The sequence below is a fragment of the Mustela erminea genome, chromosome 17 (genome assembly GCF_009829155.1).
Source record: "Mustela erminea isolate mMusErm1 chromosome 17, mMusErm1.Pri, whole genome shotgun sequence".
Classification (NCBI taxonomy): domain Eukaryota; kingdom Metazoa; phylum Chordata; class Mammalia; order Carnivora; family Mustelidae; genus Mustela; species Mustela erminea.
This window is the reverse complement of record NC_045630.1, coordinates 67307686-67315642: the sequence shown is the minus strand read 5'-3', so window position 1 is coordinate 67315642 and position 7957 is coordinate 67307686. Positions and strand designations below refer to the sequence as shown.

Genomic DNA, 7957 nt, shown 5'->3' with positions numbered 1-7957 from the left:
TTCTCCAACAGAAACAACCCTTGTGTCTTCTCATGGCATGCCTCACTGCTTGGCTCACTTCAGGCTTTATAAGGACAGAAATCTAGAGGATGCATTCTCCAGAATCATCTTCATCCTTTTTCTAGTTCTTCCTCTTTCATATCTGCTTTTCCCATTGATGGTCTTGTCCACCATGTTTATTTAGGCATATGCTCTCCCAAGTTCAGACTTCATTTATGAAGTGGTTTTTGGTTCATTTCTAGCTGCTTCTGATCTATTCTTTTGCTTTCCAAGACGTCCCTTCCTCTAATCACTCACAACTGAATTCTTTTAAATTCTGATCTTTGCTAGTGTTTTGCACATTCTATGACTTTTTAAACTCTTTTCAGCTTATTCTGAAATATTGGGTAGGAGTTTCCATCTGGTTCATGGGTGAATCTTCCAGGGTCTTTCCAGGTGAGCTCTCCAGGAAGCTCACTCTGAGAGGGCGTGGCATGTAGGATGTTCATTAGTAAATGCATAGGATTCACAGTTGCCCTGGGCAGAGAAGATGGTCATGCTGAAGGGTCTCCCAGGGGCAGCATCAGCTGCCCTGGGAGTGAGATCCATAGTACAATGACCATTCAGAGGAGCCCTGCTTTGGTCCAAGATGGCCAGAACTTTATAAACTTACATCAGTCAATGTTTGGGTGTGGGTAGCTGTAGGAAAGAGAGTTACTTATGGCAAGGTGTTCACGTAGCCATGGAGCCTCCCCACCCATAGTATGGCCCCCACGGGGCATTAAACCTTTATGTGGAGGAACATCTGCTTATCACTGTCACTACACAGGCACACCATTAATTCCAACAGGGGTGTTGTTCTTCTGGATTTTCCCTTGTCATAACTTTGTTGGTGATCTGAGTGTGATCATTGTCTGAGTTCATCTGGGTGAGACTGGTTTACCTGCACACCCAGAGGGGAGACTGGGCCACACCACTACACTGCTAGCCTTGTAGTTGGAGCTCCTCTTGAGTGGTCACCAGAAATTATCCAACCATTCCCAGAGACCATAAGCTTCCTGGTTTGGATGATGTTCTCAGGTCAGTGAATTGGTTTTTAGGTTCTTGCCACTGAGAGTTATTTTTTTCTTCTTGTTCTCATGTCTTTTCTACTGCATTCTCCTTCTCAGTTTTTAATACTGTATTTTGAGTTTCTTGAGTATATTTTGTTGATTCAATTCTTAAAAATGTGGTCATGGAGATTTTAACTTCCCTTTTGCATTCACTTTTTCCCTTAATTTATTTTTAATTTGAGAAATAATTTGCATAAATGAAAGTCAAGTATTTTAAGTGTAAGTTATTAGTGAGTTTTTGCAAATACATTCACCTACTTACCCATCACAGCAATCAAAAAAAATAAAACAGTTCTATCACCCTAAATCCTACTCAGTGCCACTTTCCAGCTGCTTCCTGCCTTGAGACAACACTGTATTGATTTCTCTCTTTTCTGGATTTATTGACATATAATGGCATATACCAATGTGTGAGATAACAGTGTGTGACGTAACAATGATACACACGTGTATATTGTGAAGTAATCATCACAGTCAGATCAGCTAACAACTCCAACTCCTCACAAATTACCTTTTGTGTGTATGTGGTGAGAACATTTAATATCTACTCTCTTGGCCTCTTTCAAGTATATAACACAACAGTGTTGTTAACCAAGGTCATCATGCTGTATCTTAGACCCCAGAACTTACTCATCTTACCACTACAACTATGTGCCCTTTGACCAATATCTCCCAACCCCCCTGCCCTCCCCCTTGGCAACCACAATTCTACTCTCTGAGGCTGATTTCAGCTCTCTGAGTTTTCACATATAATTGAGGTCATACAGTATTTATCTTTCCCTGTATGACTTGTTTTGTTGAGCATAATGACGTCAAGTTCCATCCACGTTGCCGCAAATCACAGGATTTCCTTCTTTTTTATTGTTGAAAAAAAAAGTTTCATGGCATTCTATTCTTTCATTGCTACATAGTCTTCTCTTGTATGAATATGTAAAAATATACTTACCCATTTATCTGTTGATAGACATTTGGATTGTTGGCTCTAATTGGCTATTATGAATAAACCTGCCATGAACATATTTTGTAAAGGTCTTTTGTGGACAATTGCTGTTATACCTCTCTCTTATGTTGGGTAGATATATATATTTAATTCTGTAAGATGCTGCCCAGTGTTTTTCAAAGCGGTTGTTCCACATGATACTCCCACTGGTTGCCTCATATTCTCTTCAACTTTCAGTACTGCCAGGTGTTTTGTATCCCTTTTGTTTTTTGTTTCCTAAATATATTAATCATTCTAGTGGAGTAAGTAGCATCTCATTTAATTTTACTTTGTATTACTCTGATACCCAATTGTGTTGAATGCTTTTTTCGTTTTCTTATTGATCATTCATATGTCTTTTTAGAAAATTGTTCTAGTCTTTTGCCTATTTTAATAAGACTGCTTTTTCATTTTTGTATTCTAGGACATGTTTATAAATACTGGATTAAAGTCGTTTGTAAGATATGTGTATTGTGAATATTCCCTCCAAGTCTGCAGCTTGCATTTTTGTTTTCTCAATGGTGTTTTTAATGAGAGTGAGCTTTTCAATTTTGATTAAGTTTACTTATAAATGCATGGTTTTATGTTTAGTGCTTCTCAGGTCTTGTCTAAGAAACATTTTCCTAAGCCAAGGTGAAAGAAACCTCACACATTTGTTTCTAGCTGCTTTCCAGCATTGGCTTTAATATGTAGCGTTGGGTTCATTTAAGTTTCATCCCTGAACCAAAGATATCAAGACACAATTTATATATAATAGTAGACACCCAGTTTAAGTGTGTGACCCACTGTGTTTTGACAAATATGTGTACCCACGTACTTACCACAATGATATAAAACATTTCCATCACACTGAAATTGTTCCACATGCCCCCTCCCAATCAGTGCCCTAGACCACCACTGCATTTGACAATACTCTAATTCCATATGAATAGAATCACATAGTATGTACTTTTTGCTTTTTGGCCTCTTCCATTAAGCATATTTTTGAAACTTATCCATGATGTGTGTGACTTTGGAGTTCATTATTTTTGTTGCATTGTACAAATACACTGCAGTGTGTCTAGGCAGGCACACACTGATGGGCGTGTAGCTTTCAGTTTTCAGCTCTTAGGTACAGAGCTGCACAAAGACTTGTGAGCACACATTTTCATAATGCATGGAGTTTTCCATTCTGTTAAGCAAATATCTAGGAGTGTAATTGTGGAGTCATGTAGTAAATACACGCTAACTTTCTAAGAGATTGTCCGAATGTATTAAAAGCAGGTGAGAGGCAGATCCTCAGATGTTGGTACTATTGCTTATGGAATATATGTATCAGCAATGTGGGTAAAACTATGACCATGGGAAATCATAATTAAAATAGGGTTTCTTTTGAATCTTAAATTACTTAATAATTAAGTGGAGAGTACATAAGTCTGCAAGAGTTGGGGGGATGAAAGGATAGGTTTTATGTCAGCAAATATTGTGCCTTTGGTGAACACTAATCTGAGACTCACTGATAAAATCATTGGCAGAGAAGTAGCACTATGCATACCTATTGGGATAATTTTTGGTTAATTTATAATCCTTTTCTTCTCTTTCCTTCCATTTGTTTCTCATTCACATCAGACTGGTGCTGGGGTAAGTCTCTCTGATTCCTCCATCTCAGAGGTCTCTGGACCTGGCGATCATACTGGCTTTATTCCATGACTTTTGCTCTCCATGGTCACTTCTTCCCAGGTCATCAACTTTCTACTGTTGGGTTTCTCCAGCTTCAGTGAATTTCAGCCTGTTCTCTTCATGCTCTTTCTCTGCTTTATTTGATCACTCTGTGTTCAAACCTCACCATCTTCTCCATCACTTGCCAGCCTTTGCACTACCTCATTCTCATGACCTGGAGGGTATGTGGACAGCTGGCATCAACTTGTATTGTTAGTGGCTTCTTAATATCTCTGGTGGGAACAATTTTGGTCTTCAGCCTCCATTTCTGTGGCTCCAACAACGTCAAACACTACTTTTGTGATATTTCACCAGTTATCCAACTTGCCTGTGCTGAAACCTACGTCAATGAGCTGGTCATCTTCATCTGTGGCATCTTGGCTCTTGTTGTGCCCTTGATCTTAACCTGCATGGCTTATGGCTTCATTGTCCATACCATCCTGAAGATCCTATCTGATGAAGGCAAGTGGAAAGCCTTCTCCACTTGTGCCTTCCATCTTATTGTGTTTGTTGTCCACTATGGCTGTGCCTTCTCTGTCTACGTGCAGTTCTCAGCCAAATATTCATCAAGCAAAGACAGGCTGTGACAGTGATCTACATCACCTATACTGCACTTTGAACCCAATGGTATACAGCCTTAGGAACAAAGATCTACAGCTGGCCATTCAGAAAATAATGGAAAAGACTTGGTTTTCTCCTGTGAGTTTATATTAGAACATCTTCAAAAGTACACACACATTTAGGCCAAACGTGTCACTAAGTAAGTCATAAAATTTTCTGCTAATGTTATCTGTGTGGTCTTCAATGAGTTGTTTGATGTTGCAGGGCCTAAATATTCTCTTACACAAAGCAGGCATAATAATATATTCCTCTCAATGCTGTTGAAGGATTAAAAGAGATAGCACAGTATCTGTCACTAAAAGTTAGCTTTCCTCCTTCTCTTATTCTGAAAAGACCTAGGAGGAGGATCTAAGATGGCTGTGGAGTAGGAGGACCTTGGGCTTGCCTCATCCCTTGAACACACTTAGCTAACTACCAAATCGTTCTGAATACCCGAGAAATTGACCTAAGGACTGCAAAGAAGTTGCACAAATAGAGGGAGTGAAGAGGCTACCTGGAGGAAGGTAGGAAGTATGGAGATGTGGTATGGGGGAGGAAAGGATTGTGGATGTTGAAGTGAAGAGAGAGCCTTGGTTGTATACAAGCATGAGAGATAGCAGAGCACCTAAGGATATACACAAGGAGAACACTTCTCCAAAGCCATTGTTTGGGAAAATGAGAGGGGCTGAATTTATGAGTTTTGCAACCAATGGGGCTCAAAGCCTGGGTTTTAGATTCATTTGCGTGCCTGGGATAGAATCCCAAGGGTTTTACCCTCCTCCTGAAAGGAAGGCAGCCAGGGGGCAGATGGTATGATCTGAGGACCACCTAAGGTGCATGGGTAGAGATGGTTCACTCCTCTTGTTGGAGTGCATCTATGAAAAGTGGAATTTGTGGGGTTCCCTCTCCAGGTACAAAAGAGCTCACAGACACCATTTCCTTCCCCCACCATTCAGCATAGGCACAGAAATACCGGCTGAGTATGGCTGACCCAGACACTGGTTATGTGGCCTGCATTCCTTCTTATTTTCTACTCTTGCACTCTGGAATAACTGCACTTCTTGGTCAAACTTGGATCAGAACCAGCATGGCAAGACCCTCCCCCAAAAGACCAGTGCAGGTCCATACAAATCAGGCCTCTTAACTCTAAAACTCAGCAGGCTTGGATAGAGCCCAGAGTGCACTGTGCCTCCCCAAGCACCAGGCAACCCAGAGTAGATCAGTCTTCTGTCACTCTCCTTCCATATGAAAGGACTTAAAGACTTAAAGACAGGATTTCTGTAACACTTTTGCTGTAGACTGAAGTCCTGACCCCACGAAGTATTGGCTCTGGGACTTTGATGTATCTAAATCAGTTTTCTCATCTTTATAATGGAGTTCAATCTGATGATCAGTTAATTTAACTTTCAAGCTATCTCCAAAATAAGTGAGAAAATACTACTACAATGGTTAAGTGTTATGCAAACATTTAGAATCAAAATGGAACAGATGTTTTTCAAAATACGACTTTCATACTGCTGGGTGCACTCCACTGGTTTCAGAAAGGGTTTAAAAGGATAGTTTCCTTGACCAGGACAGGAAAATGTACGCTGCACCTGTCCCTTATCCAGGAGGATCTCCAAAAAGTCTGAGTCATAAATGTCATGGTCACAGGAGATCTTAAACCTCTAGCCCAGCAGTCTCATCTGAGAGGTGAAGAAATTGAGCTTCAGAGAGTGTTAGGGAGACCCCGAGGCCAGAAACAACCAAGTTGATGTGTCAGCAACAGAAGAGAGGGATTTGTCTTTCAGAATGTTATTGCAATTGTGTTATCATTCTTCCTCAAGGTGTTTATTATGTAGATACTAACTTCTCTTTGTGCATCTTTGTGCAGTTTCTCCCATGTCTGTTCCTGAACCTACCGGGTCTCTATGAGCTTGTGCTAGTGTTTCTGACTAACTCTGATTTTGTGTGCCTTTGGACTTCTGTGTCTTCAAGTCTGTCAACTACAGTTGTTTGCAGGGAGCTCACTGAGTACTAGGATCTCTATTAGATACTATAATCATCTAGATGCCACACACCACAATCATCTCTGAAAAATAATATTATTTTGGATTTTGTAGATGCACACACACACACACAAACACACACTACAATGAGATGTTATTCAGACTTAAAACAAAAACAAAAACAAAAGGAAAAGAAATCCTGCTATTTGCAAGAACATGGGCCTGGAAGAATCATGCTTAGTGAAGCACGTCAGTCACAGAAGGCAAACTCCACGTAAAGGAGGAAACCAAAGAGTCAAACGCACAGACACAGAGCAGAATGGTGATTGTCAGGGTCAGGGCAAGTGCACAGTGGCTGTTCAGTGGGTACGGCTGCCAGCCGTGCAAGATGAACACGTTCTAGAGATCCGCTCTTCATCATCGTGCCCGTAGTTAACACTGCAGTATTATGTACTTCACATTAATGAAGAGGGTAGATCTCATGATAAGTATCCTTGCTCTAATGAACAAAAGATTTTCTGATTAAAATTGCTGAGTGCTCTACTGAGTTAAATCGGAACAAGGACAGTGTCTATGTAAACTGAGGAAGCTCACTGAGATCGTTAATTTAGGATATGTATAAAATTATATGGATAGTTATACTGAAATTCACTTTAAAGCTTAAACCATCCTGGATAGCATTCTTTGGAGACTGGGTAATTCAAGAGACAATGAAAACAGTTAAGCGTCATGTTGTTCACAGACCTAATAATGTGGGGATGTGATTTCCAGTATAGAAGGATCGATCACATTAATGAAGCCAGAGATCATGATTGGATACCTAATCAGAAAAGAAGGTCTGCAAAACAATGTGACCATATCCCACCTTAAACCCCAGGCTTACAGCTTCAGTGGAAAACACACGTCTATTTACTTGCTCTCAGCCCACTCAGGTCTTGAGTCTGGACTAAGACTGTCCAGACCCTCCCCCGGTGCAGTTTCCACTGAGCAGCCTCTTCAAGTCCTCGTGAATGAGGAATGACACAAGGCAACATCCCTGCCCACTCACTGTCTCTCTTTGTCCTTCCGTACAGCAGATGCCAGTGTGGCACCTCCCGCTCCCCTTCACCCATGTTGCCCATTCCCCGCACCTCCCACCCACAAGAGCATGCATTTTTCAATATTTTAGAAAACGGATTGCTTGACCATAACATTTAGTTCTAATATCCATCTGGATGGATTATATGTATGATGTGAGATAAAGGTACATTCTCTCTGTTTTCTCCTGTGGATATTCATTGATCCTATACTATTTTTGTAAAGATTTTTTTTCATTTCAGATATGAGAGATGCAGTTGAAATCATTGTCAACTTTGCCATAACCAAATGAATATACAAATATTGGATTATTTTTTAAACAATTTTATTTATTTATTTGACAGATGGAGATCACAAGTAGGCAGAGAGGCAGGCAGAGAGAGAGGAGGAAACAGGCTCCCCGCTGAGCAGGGAGCCTGATGCGGGGCTCCATCCCAGGACCCTGGGATCATGACCTGAGCCGAAGGCAGAGGCTTTAACCCACTGAGTCATCCAGGCGCCCCAATATATTGGATTATTTTTGA

The 7957-nt window shown here is 40.7% G+C and overlaps 1 pseudogene; it reads left to right on the top strand.

Annotated features, from left to right (window-relative positions):
• Positions 1 to 3390: 3390 nt before the first annotated feature.
• On the top strand, positions 3391 to 4482 carry LOC116575966 (annotated as a pseudogene).
• The last annotated feature ends 3475 nt before the right edge of the window (positions 4483 to 7957 follow it).